The following is a 24,063-nucleotide window of genomic DNA, read 5'->3' as shown; positions in this document are numbered from 1 at the left end:
GGTATGTTTTTCTCATTTCCTGTTTGTGGTCAGTGTTCTTTTTGTGATGTGAGTACGCAGGTGGGGGCTGGTGAGGAGACAGACCTGACTGATGGACAAGGCGGGAACCTTTGGCCTGACATCCTGGGACCTCAGGGTCTGCAACTGTGTCGAAGATTCTCAGCCATGAATGAGACAGTTTCGGGGACTGCCAGCTCCCCTTCCTCTTGATTCTAAGAATGATCAGTGTCCTGTTTTTCCTTGGTTCTTTACATCTTTTCTCTGCCTTGTAGCTTCTGCCTCTTCCATGCAGCTGCTTTGTCACTACTTCTGCTTGCTGGGACCCTTCAGGTCTCTAGTCACATCCCTCTTGTGGCTTCACTTCAGACATTTGCTCAGCTCAGCCCTGCTCCACTTAAGCCTTCCTGTGCTCCAATTCAAGTTCCTGAGAGACTCACATCTGACCTCAGCCTGCTAATTGGCTGCCTTTGGGTCAGGTGACCCCACGAGGCCAATCAGCTCTGTGTGATGGGCCAGGGTCAGATGGTACAAACATGGCAGTAGAGGCAGCTTCACATGGAGGGGATGTGGTCTGTCCAGCTCCATGGCCAACACCCCTGGTACCTGCACCTAGGGGAGGGGAAGGTGCAGGCACCAACTGTTGTTTGGTATCCTCCAGGACAGCTTGAATCTCCCAGGGGAGATTCTTCACTGAAATTCGAGGCTGGAGCTTATATGTTCTGTGAGATCTGAGTTCCCAATCTGCCACTACTGTTTGCAAGGTGAAATTTTTGAATCCAGTCCTTTCATTTATTTATTTTTTTCATGTCTCAAGTGCCCTTTTTAGAAGAAGGCATCAGGAGTGGTGGAAGGAACCCTACCTACACACTTCAACTGGCCAGGTGACACCGTATCCTAGTGTCTCTGCTGAGGGCCCAGGTGTGAAGAGGAAGCCAGCACTTGTCACTGTGGGGAAACTCAGCTCAGAGGCCAACCTACGTAGCCAAGGTCACACAGCCAGTAAGCAGAGAGTCTGGATTCCCCTCCAGGTCCATTTGATCAGAAGCCTGAATCCTCTGTGTGAAGCCACTGGAGTGTTGTCTGATGAGGCCTGTGTGGGCACCAGCAACTTGGGCCTTGGCTTAATGCTCCTTTACAGCTGCTTGTTTTGCCCCTGGGGTTTTAGCAGGCCTTGACCTTGGAGCAGCATCACTGGGAATAGTTTTCAAGCCACAGGCAGGGGGTGACTGAGGTGCCTGGCTCTCCTATTCTCCAACTTCCTGTGATGAAACTGCTGGACAAGGCCTGGATCACCCTCCAGGGGAGAGGCCCTGTACTGCCCTGGGAAGGGGGTAGGTGATTAGGGGAGTGACTAGCCAGGGTGACAGCAGTGCTGGTAGGACCTAGAGACCCTCAGCAGTCCTTCCCACTGTGGAGAGGGTCACTGTCCCAGATCCTTATGGGTGGGCCACCTGGATAGCTGCCAGGGTCACCAACTGACACACCTACCTGTCTCCCAGCAGGTTTTGGAGGAAAGGCACCCTAACTCCAGTCTGCTTCCACCTACCTGCCTTGGTACCTGAAATTTGCCATATTGAGCTGACTCTTTGATTTTTAGCATTGTGTTCTCTAGGTATCCTCTTAGAGGTGCCTTCCCAGACAACATTTACATTCAACCTCTTTTCAGTCATTGGTATTTTAGTAAAAGCTAATTAGCTATATTATGGTAAGGAATCCCCACTCATCCATCAGTTTGTTGTGCTGTTGGGGCTTGTGTGTTGCTGTGGTGCTGGAAGCTATACCACTGGTATTCAAATACCAGCAGAGTCACCCATGCCGGGCAGTTTTCAGCTGAGCTTTCAGACTAAGACAGGCTAGGAAGAAGGACCTGGCAGTCTACATCTGAAAAGAATTAACCAGTGAAAACCTTATGAATAACAGCAGAACACTGTCTGATATAGTGCTGCAAGATGAGCCCCTCAGGTTGGAAGGCACTCAAAATACGACTAGGGAAGAGCTGCCTCCTCAAAGTAGAGTCAACCTTAACGACATGGTTGGAGTAAAGCTTTCGAGACCTTCATTTGCTGGTGTGGCACGACTCAGAGTGAGAAGAAACACCTACAAACATCCATTAAAAATAGGAACCTGGAAGGTAAGGAGTATGAATCTAGGAAAATTGGATCATCAAAAATTAAATAGAATGCATAAAGATTGATATCCTTGGCATTAGTGAGCTGGAATTGGTCATTATGAGTTGGACAATCATATAGTCTACTACGCTGGGAATGACAATTTGAAGAGGGGTAGTGTTGCATTCGCCGTCAAAAAGAACATTTCAAGATCTACCCTGAAGCACAATGCTGTCAGTGATAGGATAATGTCCTTTTTTTTTTTTTTTTTTTTTTTTTTTTACTAAGAAGACCAGTTAATACTATTATTCAAATTTATGCACTAACCGCTAAGGCCAAAGATGAAGAAATTGAAAGTTTTTATCAGCTTCTGCAGTCTGAAATTGATTGAACATGCAATCAGGATGCATTGATAATTACTGGTGATTGGAATGTGAAAGTTGAAACAAAGAGGAAGGATCGGTACTTGGAAAATACGGCCTTGGTGATAGAAACAATGCCAGAGATCGAATGATAGAATTTTCCAAGACCAATGACTTCTTTGCAAATACATTTTATCACCAACATAAACGATGACTATACACATGGACTTTACCAGATGTAATACACAGGAATCAAATTGGCTACACCAGTGGAAAGAGATGATTGGAAAAGCTCAATATCATCAGTCAGAACAAGGCCAGGGGCCGACTGTGGAACAGACCATCAATTGCTGACATGCAAGTTCAAGTTGAAACTGAAGAAAATGAGAGTAAGTCCATGAGAGCCAAAAAATGACCTTGAGTATATCCCACCTGAATTTAGAGACCGTCTCAGGAATAGATTTGACACATTGAACACTAATGACTGAAGACCAGATGAGTTGTGGAATGCCATCAAGGACATCATACATGAGGAAAGCAAGAGGTCATTAAAAAAAACAGGAAAGAAAGAAAAGACCAAGATGGATGTCAGAGGAGCCTCTGAAACTTGCTGTCAAACGTTCAGCAGCTAAAGCAAAAGGAAGAAATGATGAAGTAAAAGAACTGAAGGTTTCAAAGGGCGGCTCTAGAAGACAAAGTAAAGTATTACAATGACATGTGCAAAGAACTGTAGATAGAAAACCAAAAGGGAAGAATACGCTTGGCATTTCTCAAGCTGAAAGAATTGAAGAAAAAAATTCAAGCCTCAAGTTGCAATAGTGAAGGATTCTATGGGGAAAACATTAAACGAAATCTTATGGCAAGAAGTTTGGAAGCCAGCTACCTGGCCAACTGACTGGAGGAGATCCATATTTATGCCCATTCCCAGGAAAGGTGATCCAACTGAATGTGGAAATTACCCAACAATATCACTAATATCACACATAAGCAAAATTTTGCTGAAGATCATTCAAAATTGGCTGCAGCAGTATATTGACAGGGAACTTCCAGAAATTCAGGCCAGATTCAGAAGAAGACATGGAACCAGGGATAACATTGCTGATGTCAGATGGGTCCTGGCTGAAAGCAGAAAACACCAGAACAATGTTTACCTGTGTTTTATTGACTCTGCTAAGGCATTCAACTGTGCGGATCATAACAAACTATGGATAACGTTAAGAAGAATGAGAATTCCAGAACAATTAATTGTGCTCATGAGGAACCTGTACACAGATCAAGAGGCAGTCGTTCAGATAGAATAAGGGGATACTGAGTGGCTTAAAGTCAGGAAAGGTGTGCGTCAGGGTTGTATCCTTTCACCATACCTATTTAATCTGTATGCTGAGCAAATAATCCAAGAAGCTGGACTACGTAAAGAAGAACGGGACATCAGGATTGGAGGAAGACTCATTAACAACCTGCGTTATGCAGATGACACAACCTTGGTTGCTGAAAGTGAAGAGGACCTGAAGCACCTTCTGATGAAGATCAAAGACCACAGCCTTCAGTATGGATTACACCTCAACATAAAGAAAACAAAACATCCTCACAAATGGACCAATGGGCCACATCATGATAGACGGAGAAAAGATTGAAGTTGTCAAGGATTTCATTTTACTTGGATCCACAATCAACAGCCATGGAAGCAGCAGTCAAGAAATCAAAAGATGCATATTACTGGGCAAATCTGCTGCAAAAAGTCCTCTTTAAAGTGTTGTTGAAACGCAAAGATGTCACCTTGAAGACTAAGGTGCGCCTGACGAAAGCCATGGTATTTTCAATCACATCATATGCATGTGAAAGCTGGACAATGAATAAGGAAGACTGAAGAAGAATTGATGCCTTTGAATTGTGGTGTTGGAGAAGAATATACCATGGACTGCCAAAAGGACGAACAAATCTGTTTAGGAAGAAGTACAACCAGAATGTTCTTTAGAAGCAAGGATGGTGAGATGGTGTCTTACATACTTTGGACGTGTTGTCAGGAGGGCTCAGTCCCTGGAGAAGGACATCGTGCTTTGTAAAGGACAAGGTCAGTGGAGAAGAAGACCTTCAACGAGATGGATTGGCACAGTGGCTGCAATAATGGGCTCAAGCATATCAAGGATTGTAAGGATGGTGCAGGACCAGGTAATCTTTCGTTCTGTGGTACGTAGAACCACAGAAAAATGTGGAGCCAGCTCAACAGCATGTAACAACAACAACAACACCCCCAAAGGAGACTTTTAGTCACCCAGGGAAGAAAGGGTAAGGGTAATATGGCTGTCAGCCTTGAGAGTTCCCCCACTCCTCCTGGTCTTCCCAGATCCCACCACCTCGAGAACAGTTTGATAATTCTGGTAGATGCACTCAGAGGAAAATACCCAGCAATCTCTGAGGCAGGAGGGGCAGCATGGGTGGCTTTCCTGCATCCTGCCAGCTATCCTATAGCTCTGGACATGCAGAAGGAGATAATGTCTTACAAAAATGACATGAGTGACATCTAAAGGGCAACCAGGGTCATTCTGCACATCCCCCAGGTTTTCCATTTCTTCAGCACCAGGCAGTTACCTTAAAACTCCTTCTGAGCTGAAAAACTGTCTGTGGAATGTATGCACGCTCTGTGCAGCCACTTATAATCCTAGAAAGATGTTTGCTGAGACCAAGGACAAGAACAGGGTTGTCTTGAGTGGGCTCAACCATTTTATGCATTTGTTATGGAAAATTAAAGTATGTTTTCATTCTTATACACTTTTTTTCACCCTTCAGTGGAAGCCAGTTTGTGAACACCAGTCAAGAGCAAGTGGTTCAGAATGTTTTAAAACTTCATATCAACACCCTTCTGATGGACATTAACCTTTACAGTGTTGTCTGCAACTTGTATTGGTGTCAAAGTTTTTTCATTTGCAATTTTTCTCAATTGCAGAAAAGAGTGTTCGTGTTTTCCTACATATTAGTTAATGAATTCACTAATTAAGTAAACAACTGTTTATTGAGTACCCACAGTAAGCCAGGCATTGAGCTGGATGCAGGGGCTGCAATATAACAAACTTGGGAAGTTCAAGATTTCGGGTCCCTGAATCTCTAGTGGGATGGGGATGTTAATAAATAACCACTCAGATCAGTGTTCAATTGCAACTGTGAAAAGTGCTATGAAGGGCAGGTATGTGAACACTTGAGACTCTTAATGGGGGATTTGATCTGGTAGTGGAGGCCAGCCACACCCTGGAAGGGCCTGGATGCTCTCATCGTCCATTGAGCTGGAAACAATTGCTCCCGGACAAGAAACAAGTCCTGGGGAGGTGAGCCTTAGGTTGCAAGAAGTGAAAAAGCTTCTTGGCTCTGGGATTTCTGCATATAGGGGCTGGACTCTGGGTAGAGTAGCCAGGGCCTCTGACCTGAAGTAGTCCTGGAGCAAGGCAGGCACAGACCATTCCAGACCCCAAGATGGAGACTGCTATTTTAGCCTAGGAATCTGAGCAAGACCTCCTTTGGTAGTAGCAATGATAAGTTATTCTCTTTGTTCCTCAACCTCTGATAACCCTCAGCTTCTAGGGCAGTCTTGATAATAGTTACAGTCTGTTCGCTACTGTGCTGGGGAGACTATGGGACCAACCAACCTTTTGTGTGCTGGGGGTGGGGAACAGTCCAGGGGAGGCTGGCGTCCCCAGTCATGGAACCAGAGTGTTGATGTCTGTGGTGACCACTAGTTTAGGATGGCCCAGTAGAGTGGCCATTCCACAGGGCCACTGGTGGCAGAGGGTATGGGGAGGAAGCCAGAGCTGGAGAACATGGTGACATTGGCACTTCTGAGACCATGCTCAGGGCAAGCTGGGAAGTAATGGAGGGATATTCTGAAGGCAGCCCATCCTTAGCAGTTAGCCAGGATATTTTATGTAATATGGCGTGGATAGGTAATACACCTGCATCTGGTAGTCACAGGTGGGTGAGGATTAGACTTATGAGTTGTATGTGAAAAAACTTTCTAAAAGCAGGGGTGGGAGTGAGGGGGTGGGATGGCCGTGAGAAGGGTGATCTGAAGGGGGTAATTGGAAGGAATCTGGGAGGGGTTTATTTGTTGGAAAAATGACTGAAGAATCCAAACGTGTGACTATACTGGGAAGTAATAAAAAAAAAAAATTCAACACCCTGAGAGTAAAATTGATGTTAAAATTACATCAGTGTTATGTCTATGGAGAACAACATAGAAAATTTTGTATGTACCAGGCATCTTCTACACATCACCTTACTGGATCCTCACCATATCACTGGGAAGTGGATTATTACTTCATTTTATAGATGAAGGGATTGAGGCTCTGAGAATCAAGAGCTTTTCCCAAGGTTATAAAAAAAAATTTTTTTTTTTCCAGATAGAAATTTCTGGAAGTAACCAACAGGGGCTCAATTAATGTTACTTTCTTCCTTTCTGGTTCAAGAGTATACAAAAACTAGTGGAAGTTCTTTATGAAGGGATCAATAGATACATTTACTGATTATTCAGTCTTATTACAATGAGATCATTTTTCAACCAGTGAGAGAGGGAAAGCAAGAGGCTGAAATAGAGATCACCAGTGTGTGAGGTTCAGGTGAGAGGAAAGGAGGGAGGCCTGTCTCCACTGCAGCCTTCATAGCAGCTTCTAACACAGGATTCTATGGTTCTTTCAGACTCTCACTAGTTTTGATGTATCATTCTAAGCAAAAAGGAGACACGGCACCCTGAGTCCCCAATATTACAGCAAGAATTCCTCCAGTCATGAAGTTTATGACCTGCAAACAAGTGGCCCATGTTCAGTGTCCCCAGCAGGCCCAGGCAGGCTCTTCTCCCAAGAGCCCAGAGGCTGTGCTCTTTCTCCTGCCCTCCCCAGGCAAGCCCAGAGTCCTCTCCCAGGGAAGTTGCCTGCTGTGTCCCCAGGGTCTCCACTTTCTGAGCTGTGGCCATCTCTTAGTATTGGTTTCCTCTGAGTCTGACTGGAGAATTGGCAGGATGGGCCAATGGAGTCCTTTTGAATGAGCTTCCTGAGTGAGGGCATTTGTTCCTGACTTGGAGTGGTTAGGGAAGAGGTTTGTTGCTGGTCTCCCTGGGACAAAGCTCTCGGCCTTGGTTCTACCTGAGCTATGCAGAGGGAGGGGCTGTGGCAGAAGCTAGGGGAACTTAGGGAAAGCACAGCCACAGTCAGTGCGCTTGGGGTTCAGGGAACAAAGTACAGTCTAGGATTTTCTATCTCCATCCAGCCCCATCCCAGCTCTGAACCTCAGAATTGCATATCCAACTGCTTCTCAATGTCTCTGCTTGGGTGTCTGATGGGGCCCCTCAAACATCATATCACTGCTTCCAAACTTTTCCTTCCCCAACCCAGCTCCTCCTGCCACTGTCCCCATCTCATCAATGGCTTCATCCATCCAGTCACTGGGGCCAGAGCCCTGGCAGTGCTGGAGTACAGGGGTAAGGGGCAGAGACTCAAGAAAGGGGCAGTTGGAGTTGAGTCCTGGCTGTCACTTATTAGCTGTGTGCTGTGGGACAATAAACGTACTCTCCCTGTTCCTTGATCTGTAGACTGGGGAAGAAGCGATGGTATCTTGTAGGGTTGCTTGGAGGATGACGTGAGGTACTGTGTGGGCAGTGCTCAGTCTATCACCAAGTATAGGGAGTGCTGGTTGGGGTTTGCTACTGGATTGTTCTAACACCTTTCACATGTCTTTCAATCATCAGGGGTTCTCTCAGCCCTGCTGCAAAAACAGATCCAGAATCTGACCACCTCTGCTCTAACCACCCTGGTTCCACGTTCCATCACCTCTCGCTTGGGTCATTGTGGGAATCAACTGGTCTCTTGGCGTCTTCCCTTGCCCCATATAATCTATTTTTCACAAGGCAGCCTCAGTGATCCTTTTAAAAAATAAGCTGGTTTACATCACACCTATGCTCAATACCCTCAGCTGACTTCCCCTAGCCTCCTCAGAGTAAAATCCCAAACGTTCACTGCTGCCTGTTAAATCATGTCTGACCATGTCCCACTTCTGTCTTGTCCACCCATGTCCTCATCACTCACTCTGTGCTGGGGAGACCTGCTGTCCTTGACACATCGCATGAGCTTCCAGCTCACCTACCTTTCCCCCAGAAGCCAGAGTGAGTCCACTCAATTCCTCCAGGTCTCAGTTCAGGTGTTGTTTTCTCTGATGGTCTTTCCCTGATTACCCACTTACCCTGCTTCATTTTCCTTTCTAGCACAGATTCCCACCAGTATATTATAGTTATTGATTTGTTTATATATGTTCTCTTCCACTATATGTGAGTTGTCAGATTTAGCAAGTAAAAATAAAGAACCCCCAGTTAAAGTTGAATTTCAGAGAAACAATGAATAATTTTTTAGTATTTGGACCATTGTTGTTGTTGTTGTCAGGTGTCACTGAGTCAGTTCTGACTCACAGCAACACCATGTAAAACAGAACGAAGCACTGTCCAGTCCTATGCCATCCTCACAAGCTATCTATGTTTGAGCCCATTGTTGCAGCCGCTGTGTCAATCCAATTTGTTGAGGGTCTTCCTCTTTTTTGCTGACCCTCTACCTTACCAAGCATGATGTCCTTCTCCAGGGGCTGGTTCCTTCTGATAACATGCCAAAGAACATGAGATGGAGTCTCACCATCCTTGCTTCCAAGGAGCATTCTGACTGTAGTTCTTCCAAGACAGATTTGTTCATTCTTTTGGCGGTCCATGGCATATTCAATATTCTTCACCAACACCATAATTCTACGGTGTCAATTCTTCTTTATTCATTGTCCAGCTTTTGCATGATATCAGGCAATTGAAAATACCATGGCTTGGGTCAGGCGCACTGTAGTCCTCAAAGTGACATCTTTGCTTTTCAATACTTTAAAGAGGTCTTTTGCAGCAGAACTACCCAGTGCAGTATACCGTCTAATTTCTTGACTGCTGCTTCCCTGGGTGCTGATTGTGGATCCTAGTAAAATGAAATCCTTGACAACTTCAGTCTTTTCTCCGTTTTTCATGATGTTGCTTATTGGCCCAGTTGTGAGGATTTTTGTTTTCTTTATGTTGAGGTGTAATCCATAGTGAAGGCTGTGGTCTTTGATCTTCATCAGTAAGTGTTTCAAGTCCTCTTCACTTTCAGCAAGCAAGGTTGTGTCATCTGCATATCGAAGGCAGTTAATGAGTCTCCTATCAATCCTGATGCAACATTCTTCTTCATATAGTCCAGCTTCTTGGGTTATTTACCCAGCATACAGATTGAATAAGTATGGTAAAAGAATGCAACCCTGATACACACCTTTCTTGATTTTAAAACAGGCAGTATCCCCTTACTCTGGTGAAACAATAGCCTCTCAGTCTATGTACAGGTTTTTCATGAGCACATTTAAATATTCTGAAATTCCTATCTTTCTCAATGTTATCCATAATTGGTTATGATCCACACAGTCAAATGCCTTTGCATAGTTGATAAAACACAGGTAAACATGTTTCTGGTGTTCTCTGCTTTCAGCCAAGATCCATCTAACATCAGCAATGATATGCCTTGTTCCACATCCTCTTCTGATTCCAGCTTTAATTTATGGCAGTTCTGTGTTGATGTACTGCTGCAGCCACTTTTCAATGATCTTCAGCAAAATTTTACTTGTTTGTGATGTTAATGACATTGTTCGATAATTTCTGCATTTTGTTGGATCACCTTTCTTTGGAATGGGCACAAATATGGATCTCTTCCAGTTAGTTGGCCAGGTAGCTGTCTTCCAAATTTCTTGATGTGACTGCAACAGAAAAACTAGAGACAGTGTGGACAGCCTTCTTGAGAACATTGGAGACCATTGCAAGGGAGCTGTAGATCAGCCTGGGGTTCCCCTTGATGATGTCAATTACGTGGTGAGAACCTAGGCAGGGAGTGCTCTGTTCCTTAGGAGTCCTCAGCTCTCTGTCATTCTTAGAGGTCCTTCTATACTGGAAGCCTGGAAAAAATGATCCTTGTATGTATGAGAGAGGAGATAGTCCAAGATGAGTGTAAATTATGTGTGTGAGTGTGCATGCCTCTGTATCTTTGCGCATGTGCCAGTTCAGGTGCATCATATATTTGCTTCTGAATTTGTTGTCGGGGTCCCTGTGTGTGCAGACCTTCACCTAGTTGGGCAGCACCAGGCCCATCTGGAGCATTTGGGCCCATCTGGAGTCTTGAGTTTCTGGTTCTTTGCAGATGGGCCCTCAGTTCCTCCTGCCCCATGGCTGTTCATGGCCTCATGAAGCTCTTCCTCCTCAGACTCTGCCCCTGTCCACCTCAGGATACTCATTCCTTGGAACTCACAACCTTAGTGGCATGAGCTGACAGAATCTTAATGGAACCTGAGCCTTAGAGTGGGGCTTCTGTGGGGCCACCCAGCTTCCAGCAGTGAGGTGGGCTGTCCCAGTAACAGAGCAGGGCCTCTGGGGACGCTTCTGCTACAATACCTACAGCCCTCACAACAGTCCTAGGAGAAAGGAATCATCATCCTGTTGCAGAGGTGGGGAAACCGAGGGTCCGAGAGACCGAGGGAATTGCCCAGGAGCGTTCCTTCTCAGCTCCGAAGAAGGTGAGGTGTTCTTCTCCAATCACCTTTCACACTGGTACTCCATTAGTCCCTGTCTTCATCCCTTTACACACCTCCTTCCTAGCTCTCAATGTCCTGCCCCAGGGCACCCAAGCTTCATGAACTGAGAATTTTTCCCTTCTTCTCCCTCTCTGTGCCTGGTTTCAGTGAATGACAAGTCCTTCACCCCTTTTCCTAGGCTGTCCAACCAGAAACCAGAGGGTTAGATTAACTAGGCCCCCCTTCTCAGGCCAAAATCCAATCACCAAGTCCTGTCAATACTGACCCTGTAGGCTTCCCCTGAGTTCATTTCCTCATTCCATTTCCCCTTCTGCTGACCTTCTGGACAACCCCACCCCTGCTTTCCTGACCACCTAGCCTCCTGTCTCTGCCTGTCGTCATCTAGTTTCCTCAAGCGTCAGTGTGACCTTCCCAAGGGACTGTCTGACCATGACCTTTCTCACACTGCAGGCACAGTATACACCCTTTGGGCAGCCAGCAGGACCTTCCTCATCCTCCTTGGCCTCCTTGCTTTCTGCCCTCAAGGCTGACTGACAGGCTTGTGGTTCCCGCACCACAGTGCTCTCTCTCATCTGCTCCTCTGCATACTCGGTTCTCTCTACCTTTAACTGTCTTCCCACCCCAACTCATCCTCTACTCCTTTCCCCATCAGACACCCTTTTCCCTAAGCAGCCTTCCCTGCCAGCCCCAGGCTGGCCAACCTGTCCCTCTTGGGGCTCCCATCTCTTCCTGCATGGATCACCTGTGCTGCACCAGCCTCTACCTGCGTGTGCTCCCCTCCTGGCTCTGAGCTCCATTCGGGCAGTGATACTGTGTGCTGGATCCAGGGAAGGCCTATTACGTCATGGGGCAAAAGAAATGTATAGAGAGGAGGGAGAGAGGGTCAACAGTGCCAAGGCTCTTGTCAACTCTTGTTCTACCCCATCCCAAATCAGCATGTTGGCCAGAGTTCTGCAAAATCAGGAACAGTCTCTACCTAGGAGCACAGGGGATTTTTCACTGTGTCCCCAAATGTCTAAGGCTATTGCTAGGGCACTGGCAACAGCAGCTGGTGGTAAATAAATCTGAGCTTGGGCCCTGCCTGGATAAGGAGAGGGATTGCTGGGTAACAGAACCCTGATGTCGTTTGGGTGCAATGAAGCCCTTTCCTCAGAACGGGGTCATGCACATGTGGGTTTTGCCTGTCTTCCAGAACATGAAATGCACCTTCCCAGGATTGTTCCATTTCCAGTAATAGCATGAGCCCAGTGTGTTCCATGTGAGCTGCCCACCACGAAGCTGGGCCTGTCCCTACCTGGAACTTCTCTGACCCTGGGCATCTGATCTGGTGAGAGAAGAGACTTCAGAGATCAGAGGCTAAAATCAGAATTAACCTTAAAAGGAAGAACAAATGCCATGGAAGAAAGAGGAGAGAAGAGTTATTTAGATTATGTAAAAATGGCGTGGCAGGGGTATCTGACCTCCTCTAACTTCACAAGGGGAAGGGGAATCAAGGTCAACAGCCCAAGGCTGATTCCTATGAGTCAGAGGTTAGACATACCTCCTTTCTCCAACCTTTTCACCAATTCTGAAACCGCCATCCTTTCCATGGCACTCTCTACTTCTCTGCTGGGTTTGATAATTCATTGCAATGGTCACACAGATCTCACAGACTGTACTCACAAGTATAGGGTTTATTATGGAAGTAATAGATTACAATTCAGGATCAGGGACACCTCAGGATACAGTTTTTCAATCAGAACAGCCTTTTCTTAGCCATGCCCTGCAGGCACATCTCTCTGGCCCTTGGCTTCTTGGCCCCTTAGCTTCTTGGCCCCCTGGGCAAGTGTTACAAAGCTCTTTAGCTCTGCCAATAAGTGCCTGGGGGCACCCCACTCTACCAGGAAACCTTCTGCCTAAAGGATCTCAACTCTCTTGCTCCGTGGATCAGCACACCCATTGTAACCACCTTGCTCCATGGGCTGGGAAGCCCGTTGTGCCATCTCACACCGGTCGCTTGGTTCTGCTGCTGCTGTTTCTCTACTGCCGTTTCTTACTCTCTTGCACCATCTCCAGTGTTACAGCTTTCTCTCTCTCTGTGTCTCCTTGGTCTAGGAGGTTCTCAACACAGGGATCCTGGGTCCAAAGGACATGTTCTGCTCCCTTCTTCCTAGTGGTAGTGAGGTCCTCCCTTTCTTCCTCTGGAGATGGCTCATTTTAAACCTAGTGGGATGGCAAAACCGATCAATCCCCTCATAAGTGTTCCATACACCTTATGAGCATGGTTCCACACCCACAGGAGTGCCATGCACCTTATTTGCATTATTAGCAAGCTGTCCAATCCCTTTGGTGGGTCACATGTACCTTATTTTCATAGTCTCATCCAAACATTTTGTGGAAGTTATAAGATCATGGCTAGAAAGTCCATATAAAAGATCCTTCCCACAACAGATGAGGAGGAACTGAACCCTAGCTAGTTCCAGGAGCAGGCAAGGTGGGGATTCCCTCCCTTGCCAGAAACCCAGGGTTCCCCTGCCCCAGGCCCACACTTGAGCATCTTTCCAGCTGTGTCTTAGTGAAGGGGGGCCCCTGAGTCAGGCAGGCACACCCTCTTCGAAGCATCCTGTTCTCATTCTCTGTGCCAGACCCAGAGAGGAGGCTAACACTGCCCAGAGGGGCAGGTCTATGGACTTTTTACAAGACAAAGATGCTGTCCATGGAAGCTTTCAAAAGATGAGTGCCAGATGTAAACAGGCACTAAAGAAGACATTCAGGTAGCTAACAGATACATGAGGAATGCTCACGATCATTAGCCATTAGAGAAATGCAAATCAAATCTACAATGAGATTCCATCTCACTGCAACAAGGCTGGCATTAATCCAAAAAACACAAAATAATAAATGTTGGAGAGGTTGTGGAGAGACTGGAACACTTATACACTGCTGGTGGGAATGTGAAATGGTACAACCACTTTGGAAACTGATTTGGCGCTTCCTTAAAAAGCTAGAAATAGAACTACCATACGATCCAGCAATCCCACTCCTTGGAATGTATCCTAGAGAAATATGAGCTTTTACACGAACAGATATATGCACACCCACGTTCATTGCAGCACTGTTTAAAATAGCAAAAAGATGGAAGCAAACAAGGTGCCCATCAATGGATGAATGGATAAATAAATTATGGTATATTCACACAATGGAATACTATGGATATATAAAGAACAATGATGAATCTGTGGAACATTTCATAACATGGAATATGGAAGGCATTATGCTGAGTGAAATTAGTCAATTGGAAAAGGACAAATATTGTGTGAGACCACTATTATAAGAACTCGGAAAATAGTTTAAACAGAGAGGAAAATATTCTCTGATGGTTACGAGAGTGGGAAGGGAGGAAGGAAGAGGGATTTTCACTAAATAAATGTTGTTGTTGTTGTTGTTAGGTGCTGTCGAGTCTGTTCCGACTCATAGCGACCCTGTGCACAACAGAATGAAACACTGCCAGGTCCTGCACCATCCTTATAATTGTTGTTATGCTAATTAGATAGTAGAAAAGAACTATTTTAGGTGAAGGGAAAGACAACGCACAATACAGGAGAGGTCAGCACAACTCGACCAAGCCAAAAGCCAAGAAGTTTCCTGAATAAACTGAATGCTTCGAAGGCCAGCGTAGCAGGGACAGAGGTTTGGGGACCATGGATTCAGGGGACTTCTAAGTCAATTGGCATAATAAAACCTATTAAGAAAACATTCTGCATCCCACTTTGGTGAGTGGTGCCTGGGGTCTTAAATGCTAGCAAGTGGCCATCTAAGATGCATCAATTGGTTTCAACCCACCTAGAGCAAAGGAGAATGAAGAACATGAAAGAAACAAGATAATTATGACACTAAGAGACAGAAAGGGCCACATAAACCAGGGACTAATCATCCTGAGACCAGAAGAACTAGATGGTGCCCAGCTACAAGCAATGACTGTCCTGACAGGTAACACAACCGAGAACCCCTGAGGAAGCAGGAGAACAGTGGGATGCAGACCTCAAATTCTCATAAAAAGACCAGACTTAATGGTCCGACTGAGACTAGGACCCTGGAGGTCATGATCCCCAGACCTTCTGTTAGCTCAAGACAGGAACAACTCCCAAAGCCAACTCTTCAGACAGGTATCGGACTGGCCTGTGGGATAGAAAATGATACTGGTGAAGAGAGCGCTTCTTGGATCAAGTAGACACATAAGACTATGTGGGCAACTCCTGTCTGGAGGGGAGATGAGAGAGCAGAGGGGTCAGAAGCTGGCCAAGTGGACACGAAAATAAAGAGCGGAGGGAAGGAATGTGCTGTCTCATTAGGGGGAGAATAACTAGGACTATGTAGCAAGGTGTATATAAATTTTTGTATGAAAGACTGACTTGATTTGTAAACTTTCACCTAAAGCACAAAAAAAAAGTTAAAAAAAAAAAAAGATAAGTGCCAGAGTCAACATGCCCAAGGCCAGCAACCCAGACTGAGGCCTTTCTAGGAGAGGAGCAGTCTGCTTAGAACCACTGATGGAAAGTTCTGGGGACTCACTGAACAATCTCAGTGTCAAGGTGGTACATCTGGGGCTCTGCTACTCTTCGACCAGGCTTCACATCAATGTTGAGGAATTTACTTTCAGTTTCCTTCTGATTCTATTTAAAAACTCAGCTTCCTGTTTTTAGGGAGACAACTATTTAAACTATTTAAAAACCAAACATCTGGTGCTGTTAGTGTGCCTTAGAAGCAGTGAGAGTAGGGAGAGCCGTTCTGCATTTCTGACCTGCTTGAGAAATCCAAGTCTTCTTTCAATAAAAGCTCTGGGTGCCTGTTTCTATTCCAGGAAATGGAGGCGTTTAGAGGAAGGGTGCAGTGCAGTGAATTACTTAATATGGCCCTTCTAGCCATTTTTTTTTTTTAGCCATAGTCTTTTGTAACTCCCACCAAATCACTGGGTGTCACTATGTAAATGAGGTGCTTGTGGCCCACCAAAGGGACTGGATAGCTTGCTAATAATGTAAATAATGTAAATGGGGGGCGGTGAGACCATGAAAATAAAGGATGTGGAACTCTAATAAGGTGTTAGGTCAGTTTTGCCATCCTGCTAGACTTAAAATGAGCCATCCCAGAGGCAGGAAGGAGGCTCTTGCTGCCACCAGGAAAGAAGAGACAGGAGTGGAGCTTGTCCTTTGGACTTGGGATCCCTGTGCTGAGAATCTCCTAGATCCAGGAGACAGAGAGAGCTCGCTGTAATGGTGAGAGATGGTGAGAAGCAGCAGCAGAGAAACAGCAGCAGCAGAAGCAGCAAAACCAGGAGACCAGCAAGACACTGTGTGGTGGACTTCCCAGCCCATGGAGCCAGAAAGCTGATCGCCTTTGGGCAGGAGGCTTCCTGGCAGAGTGGGGTGCCCCAGGCACTTATCAGCATAGCTAAAAGACCTTTGTAACGCTTGTCCAAGCAGGGCACAGGCCGAGAGACCAGAGAGAGGTGTGCCTGTGGGCATGCTGAGAAGCGGTATTCTCAGTATTCTTGAACCTCAGTTGTAACTTGTTACTTCCTTAATAAACCCCATAACAGTGAGTATTGTCTGTGAGTTCTGTGTGACCATTGCAACAAATTCTCCAACCCAGCAGAGAAGTAGACAGTGCAGCGGGAGGGACAGTTGATGTAAGAATCGGTAAAAAGGTTCCTGCCTCACAGGAATCAGCCTTGGGTTGTTGGTGCTAATAGTGATTCTTTCCCTTTGGAAAACTAGAGGAGATCAGATGTCCCCACCAGGCCATTTTTATAAAGGGAAATATCAACCTCCAGTCTTACACCATAGGATATTGTCTTGTAACTACCCACAGAATATTGGGCAGAGGACATGGGAACAGACCAGAGGGATCCCTGTACCCCACAGGAAAAGCCCTGGAGGAAGTGGTACCTTACTAAACTAAAAGTTGCTTCAAGAACCTGGACATCCATTGCCTCAGTAAGAGAAAGACAGGAGGCAGATGACCCAGGTTTGGTTCAGTAGCCCACCAAGGCCACAAAGGACCCAGGCTCTTCCATGCCTCATGCTGTTCCTGTGTCTGCAGTGACCCCTGCATGGTCCGATATGGCTTCAGGAGTCTCCAGCATCCCACTGTCACACAGTAATGTCCAAAGACAGGAAAGGAGGGTATTTTTAATCACCTGTTTCACTTTTAATCACTGAGCAAAACCTCTTTCGTAACCGTTCCCTGGCTGACTTTCTCCCACCCTTCACTGGCCAGTCCTGGGTCACATTTCTACCCCCAAACCAATGGAGGGCAAAGGGGAAAGGACTACTCTGACAGGTCACTCACTGTGTCACCTGGGTCTGTGGGAGGGGCTCCTTGCTGCTCCACCAACATCAGGGGTCTGTTACCCTGGGAAAAGGTGTGTGCAGGTGGTAGGGCAGAGAAGGCTATTTGTTAGGCAGACACATCAACCACACTCGCCCACTTCGCATCCTTTTTATAAAAACACGTTTATTACAAGGCTTTAAAGAGACTGGAACCAGTTCTCAAAGACTCGAACTGGTTCCCTGTAGATCTGGCAAGAAAAGGGGAAGAATGGCTCATTGAGAATCAGAAGAGAATGCAGCAGGCCTGCAGAGGTGGGCAGAGCCTCCATCAGAGAGAACTCATGCCTAGGAACTCTGGAAGGACACTGACCCTCCCCAACTCCACCCCTGGTCCCATTCCTCTCATCCGGACACAACCCAGATACTATGGTCCAGTGTCCTCTGGCTTTGGCCTTAGGCCTGGCTCCACCATTCTGTTTCCAGGTGAGTTTCCCTTTTTTGTTTGTAAAAGGGGTTTAATAATCAATAATCCCTCCCACATCAAGGGGAGGCCCAAAATGGGGAAAAAAAGAAAAAGGCAGTTGCAAGGCCTTGACTTTTTTAGTCAGAGTCTCTTGGGCAATCTAGTTCCATCTCCTTCCTCAGTTACCTCCTCTTTAAGAGTGAGGGCTTCATCCTTCAGGTTTGAGAACCCGTGAGTCTCTGTTTATGGGGACTCTGGTCATTGCTGGCCCAGCTAGAGCCAGGTCTGTCATCTTCCTCAGGTTCTGAGGTCCATCTTCAGGTTAAATTGTCAGGTGGATTCTGCAGCCTTAGGTCTATGCTTCTTCTCTCAGCTCCTCCTCTCCTGCCTGGGTGTTCCAGAATGTGGCTCCTGCCACACCTGGATTCTTTCCTCCTCAAGGGCTGTGTTGTCAGGTTTGATCAGCACTGGTAGCACCTTCTAATGTTGACTGGACAGGAAATTGTTCAGCTTGGCCTGAGATTGAATCTGTATCTTTGCCCCACAGGTATTTCTAGGGTCCTCCCTCATTTTGGCCTTTAACTGATCAGAACATCACCCTACAAGCCAACCAGGAGAGCAAGAGAGGACAAGGTGTCTGACGGAAGACATAGTGCTGGTCATCAGGTTGCACTGCTCTCTTGGTGAGCCATTGAAAGGGGCTGTTACAGGGTCTGATTCCAAGATGACTAACTCATGCAATACCCCGTATGCAGTAGGAGATGACTTCCTGCATTCACTTAACAAGTGTTTATGGATCTTTCACCACATCCCAAGGGCAGATAAAAATTGCTGCCATTGTGAATGTTATCTTCTTGCTGGGGAGACAGATGAAAATTTAGTAAAATAGATATTATATTAGATGATCCAAGTGCATTGATAATTACTGGCAATTGGAATGCAAAAGTTGGAAACAAAGAAGAAGGATCAGTAGTTGGAAACTGTGGCCTTGGTGATAGAAACAATGCTGGAAATCAAATGATAGAATTTTGCAAGACCAACGACTTCTTTGTTGCAAATACCTTCTTTCACCAACATAAACGGCGACTATACACATGGACCTCACCAGAAGGAACACACAGAAATCAAATTGACTACATCTGTGGAAAGAGACGATGGAAAAGCTCAATATCATCACTCAGAACAAGGCCAGGGGCCGACTGTGCAACAGACCATCAATTGCTCATATGCAAGTTCAAGCTGAAGCTGAAGAAAATCAGCAAGTCCATGAGAACCAAAATATGACCTTGAGTATATCCCACCTGAATTTAGAGACCATCTCAAGAACAGATTTGACACATTGAACACTAGCAACCGAAGACCAGACGAGCTGTGGGATGACATCAAGGACATCATCCATGAAGAAAGCAAGAGGTCACTGAAAAGACAGGAAAGGAAGACCAAGGTGGATGTCAGAGGAGACTCTGAAACTTGCTCTTGAGCGTCGAGCAGCTAAAGCAAAAGGAAGAACTCATGAAGTAAAAGAACTGAACAGAAGATTTCAAAGGGCCTCTCGAGAAGACAAAATAAAGTATTATAATGACATGTGCAAAGAGCTGGAGATGGAAAACCAAAAGGGAAGACTACGCTTGGTGTTTCTCAAGCTGAAAGATCTGAAGAAAAAATTCAAGCCTTGAGTTGCAATAGTGAAGGATTCCATGGGGAAAATATTAAATGATGCAGGAAGCATCAAAAGAAGATGGAAGGAATACACAGAGTCATTATACCAAAAAGAATTAGTCGATGTTCAACCATTTCAAGAGGTGACATATGATCAGGAACCAATGGTACTGAAGGAAGAAGTCCAAGCTGCTCTGAAGGCATTGGCAAAAAACAAGGCTTCAGGAATTGATGGAATATCAATTGAGATGTTTCAACAAACAGATGCAGCGCTGGAGGTGCTCACTCGTCTATGCTGAGAAACAGGGAAGATAGCTTCCTGGCCAACTGATTGGAAGAGATCCATATTTATGCCTATTCCCAAGAAAGGTGACCCAACCGAATGTGGAAATTACAGAACAATATCATTAATATCACATGCAAGCAAAATTCTGCTGAAGATCATTCAAAAACGGCTGCAGCAGTATATCGACGGGGAACTGCCAGAAATTCAGGCTGCTTTCAGAAGAGGACGTGGAACCAGGGATATCATTGTTGATGTCGGATGGATCCTGGCTGAAAGCAGAGAATACCAGAAGGATGTTTACCTGTGTTTTATTGACTGTGTGGATCATAACAAACTATGGATAACACTGCGAAGAATGGGAATTCCAGAACACTTAATTGTGCTCATGAGGAACCTTTACATAGATCAAGAGGCAGTTGTTTGGACAGAACGAGGGGATACTGATTGGTTTAAAGTCAGGAAAGGTGTGCATCAGGGTTGTATTCTTTCACCATACCTATTTAATCCATATGCTGAACAAATAATATGAGAAGCTGGACTATATGAAGAAGAACGGGGCATCAGGATTGGAGGAAGACTCATTAACAACCTGCCTTATGCAGATAACACAACCTTGCTTGCTGAAAGTGAAGAGGACTTGAAGCACTTACTAATGAAGATCAAAGACCACAGCCTTCACTATGGGTTACACCTGAACATAAAGAAAACAAAAATCCTCACAACTGGACCAATGAGCAACATCATGATAAACAGAGAAAAGAATGAAGTTGTCAAGGATTTCATTTTACTTGGATCCACAATCAACAGGCATGGAAGCAGCAGTCAAGAAATCAAAAGATGCATTGCATTGGGCAAATCTGCTGCAAAGGACCTCTTCAAAGTGTCGAAGAGCAAAGATGACACCTTGAAGACTAAGGTGCGCTTGACCAAAGCCATGGTATTTTCAATGGCATCATATGCATGTGAAAACTGGACTATGATTAAGGAAGACCAAAGAAGAATTGATGCCTTTAAGTTGTGGTGTTGGCAAAGAATATTGAATATACTACAGACTGCCAAAAGAACGAACAAATCTGTCTTGGAAGAAGTACAACCAGAATGCTCCTTAGAGGCAAGGATGGTGAGACTGCGTCTTACATACTTTGGACATGTTGTCAGGAGGGATCAGTCCCTGGAGAAGGACATCAGGCTTGGCAGAGTACAGGGTCAGGGGAAAAGAGGAAGACCGTCAACGAGGTGGATTGACACAGTGGCTGCAACAATGAGCTCAAGCATAACAACGATTGTAAGGATAGCACAGGACCAGGCAGTGTTTCGTTCTGTTGTGCATAGGGCCGCTATGAGTCGGAACCAACTCGATGGCACCTAACAACAACAACAACAAGTGCTGAGGAGAAAAATAAAGATGAAAATGGGGGATAAGGAATGACGAGGAGGTGAAATATTAAATAGTGTGTTTGGAGGCCGTCTTGCTGAAATGGCTCTTGAGTAATAACGAACTAAAGAAGGCGAGGGAAGAGTGTTTCAGGTGGAGCTGTATCTGGAGCCAGAAAAAAGTCATAGGAGATCATAGTTTAGACGTTATAAGAGCACGATGAACATGGGGCCGTGCGGGTCTTGTAAGGATACTGACTCCTACTTTGAGTTTGATGGAGCCACTGGAGGGTTGAGATACAGTAGCAGTGACATGATCCGACTTATATTTTTACAGACTCCTTATGGTTCCTGTGTTGAGAATAGTCTATCCAATCAAGGGTGGAAGCAGGGAGAGCAGTTTGCAGTGTTCCAGAGAAGAGAATGGCAAGAAGTGGTTGGATTCTTGATATATTTTTAAGGTAGAGTCCCCTGAACTTCCTGACAAATGGGACTGGAAGAAGAGGAGTCAAGGATGAACACAGGGATTTTGCTTTGATTAATGGAAAGGTGAAGTTACCATAAGGTGAGATACAAAGATTATAGGTGCAACGGGTTTTAGGGGGAGATTTGGAGTCCAATTTCGGAAATGTCGAGTTTGAGCAGTATATGAGACATCCTACTGGGGGTATTGAGTGAGCTGCATAGCTGGGTATCAGAGTCTGGAGTTGAGGAGTGAGGTCTGGGCTGGAGGCAGCATGTAAGGCTGAATGAGGCCAGCAAGGGAGTTGTTAAATCAGAAACTCTGAAGGGTCTGAGATGTTACTTTACTTGCAAACTCACCTGTTAGTATGATGAGAGAGTTTGGGAGCCAGAGAATATTAGGGGTGTACCCACCTGTTGAGCAGTGGTTAAATGCTCAGCTGTTAACCAAAAGGTTGGTGGTTGGGACCTACCAGCCCCTTTGCAGGAAAAAAATGTGGCAGTCTGCTTCTGTAAAGATTACAGCCTTGGAAACTCTATGGGGCAGTTCTACTCTGTCATATAGGGTCAATATTAGATGGAATCAACTCGACAGCAACGGGATTTTTTTTCCCCCTTTGGTCAACGTATTGACCTACATTAGACTGTCTTTGTTCCTGACCGTACCATTCTTTCTTCCATGATAAGCAACTTCGTGCTTTGGTTTCATTTTGAGGCATTCATCTGGGACTGTTGAACCCTGGCATAGAATTAGGTGCACCTGAATCCCATCATATTGTAAAAGAGATCCATAGAACATGCCCCCGTGGCAGCTAGACTGGTAATGAGGAATGGTGAAGGCTGGTGTAGGTGTGAGGGGTAAATGGTGTTTGGTGTGTGTAAAATGTTCAAGAATGTGCCTTTAGCAGGAGGGTAGAATGATGCAGACTTGTTCAAGTTTACATTCCTTGACCTAAATTTTTGTTTTAATCTCAATCTTCTTCATATATCTCTCGAGGTGTCGAGTTTTCTAAACGTGGGATTTATTATTCCCCAGTGTGTTTTAGACTATGTAGAAATACATATGTATCATAAACACTCTGTAGTATTATTTTTCATTTTAACCTTGATGTAAAAGGTAAAAATACTAAACATTCTGCAAAGCTTTTTGCATTCAGCTTTTTTGGGGTATATGTCTACATTGATACATGTAGTTCAAGTTTATTCATCTTCATTGCTGCAGAGCATGCCATTGGATGAATATTTCATACATAGTCTATTTTTCTCTTCTCTGTTGATTGACTTACTTTTCTTTCTTTCTTTCTTTTTAGGTTTTACCTTGTAGGACACAGAAATCCTCTCCGTTTTTATATTATTTTTTATTGTGGTAAAATATATGCAACATAAATTTGCCACATTAATCACTTCTGAATGTATAGTTCAGTGGCATTAATTATAGTCATAATGTCATGAAATTGTCACCAGTATTTATTTCCAAAACTTTTTCATCATCCCAAACAGAAACTTTCTTTATACCCTTTAAGCTATAACTCCCCATCCCTTCCTCCCCACAGTCTCTGGTAACCACTAATCTACTTTCTGTCTCTGTGCACTTGCCTAGTCTAGATATTTAATATAAGTGGGATCATACAACATTTGTCCCTTTGTGTCTGGTTTATTCCACTTAGCGTACGTTGGTTCATTTTTAAGTTGCTTCCAATTTGGGTTATTATGAACACAGCTGCAATAAACATTTCTATACATGTGCTAGAGCTTTTCTGCAGTACATTCCTATAAATGGCATTGCTAGATATAGCATATATACACATCTTCAAATTTTCTAGCCACTAACAAGTTGCTTTCTAAAGTCGTGCCAGCTTACATTTCTGCCTGCAACATGTAAGAAACCCTGTTTGTATCTCTACAAGGTAGAGTCTACATCCTCAACAATATTTGGTATTGCCAGAGTTTTAAATGATTTCTTTTAAATGATTTCTTATGGTTCTTGTAGTTTTCATTTGCACTACCCTAATTCTAATAAGGTTGAGCATTGTTTTATATGTTTATAGGTCATGAAGGTATTTTTCTTCTATTCATTACCAATTCATAAGCTTTGCTCATTTTTCTGTTGGGTTGTCTTTTTCATAATAATTTGCTGATACCTTGTTCTGTATATCAATCCTTTGTTATATGCATTGCAAATATGTTGAAGTTTTTAATTTTATGTATGACACATTCTTTGCTACCTTGAGATCATAAAATTATTTTCTAGGGTTTAGTTTTTACCTCTAAATCTTTAATTTATCTGGGATTCACTTTTATTTTTTTGTGTATGGCATGAGATAGAGATCTAAATTTTCTTCGTATGTATATATTCTTCCTGACAGATTTATTGAAGTAAAATTAATGTTCAATAAACTGCACATATTTTATGAGTTTTGACATATGTATA

The 24,063-nt window shown here is 44.6% G+C and overlaps 1 protein-coding gene across 6 annotated transcripts in view; it reads left to right on the top strand.

Moving 5' to 3' along the window:
• Nucleotides 1-24,063, top strand: part of LOC126080971 (phospholipase A and acyltransferase 4-like) — a 94,132-nt gene that overhangs the window by 11,442 nt on the left and 58,627 nt on the right. Inside the window, exon 1 of one of the 6 annotated variants that reach the window (XM_049892289.1) lies at nucleotides 21,659-21,735. The exons of the other annotated variants lie outside the window; for them this stretch is intronic. The gene's annotated coding sequence lies outside the window, so the exon portion shown is untranslated. Of the gene's footprint in view, nucleotides 1-21,658; nucleotides 21,736-24,063 lie in introns of those variants that run through there. 6 annotated transcript variants of the gene reach the window in all.

The sequence above is a fragment of the Elephas maximus genome, chromosome 7, assembly GCF_024166365.1.
Source record: "Elephas maximus indicus isolate mEleMax1 chromosome 7, mEleMax1 primary haplotype, whole genome shotgun sequence".
In the NCBI taxonomy this organism is placed as follows: Eukaryota; Metazoa; Chordata; class Mammalia; order Proboscidea; family Elephantidae; genus Elephas; species Elephas maximus.
Note: the sequence above shows the minus strand (reverse complement) of the source record. Positions and strands in the feature narration are given on the sequence as shown.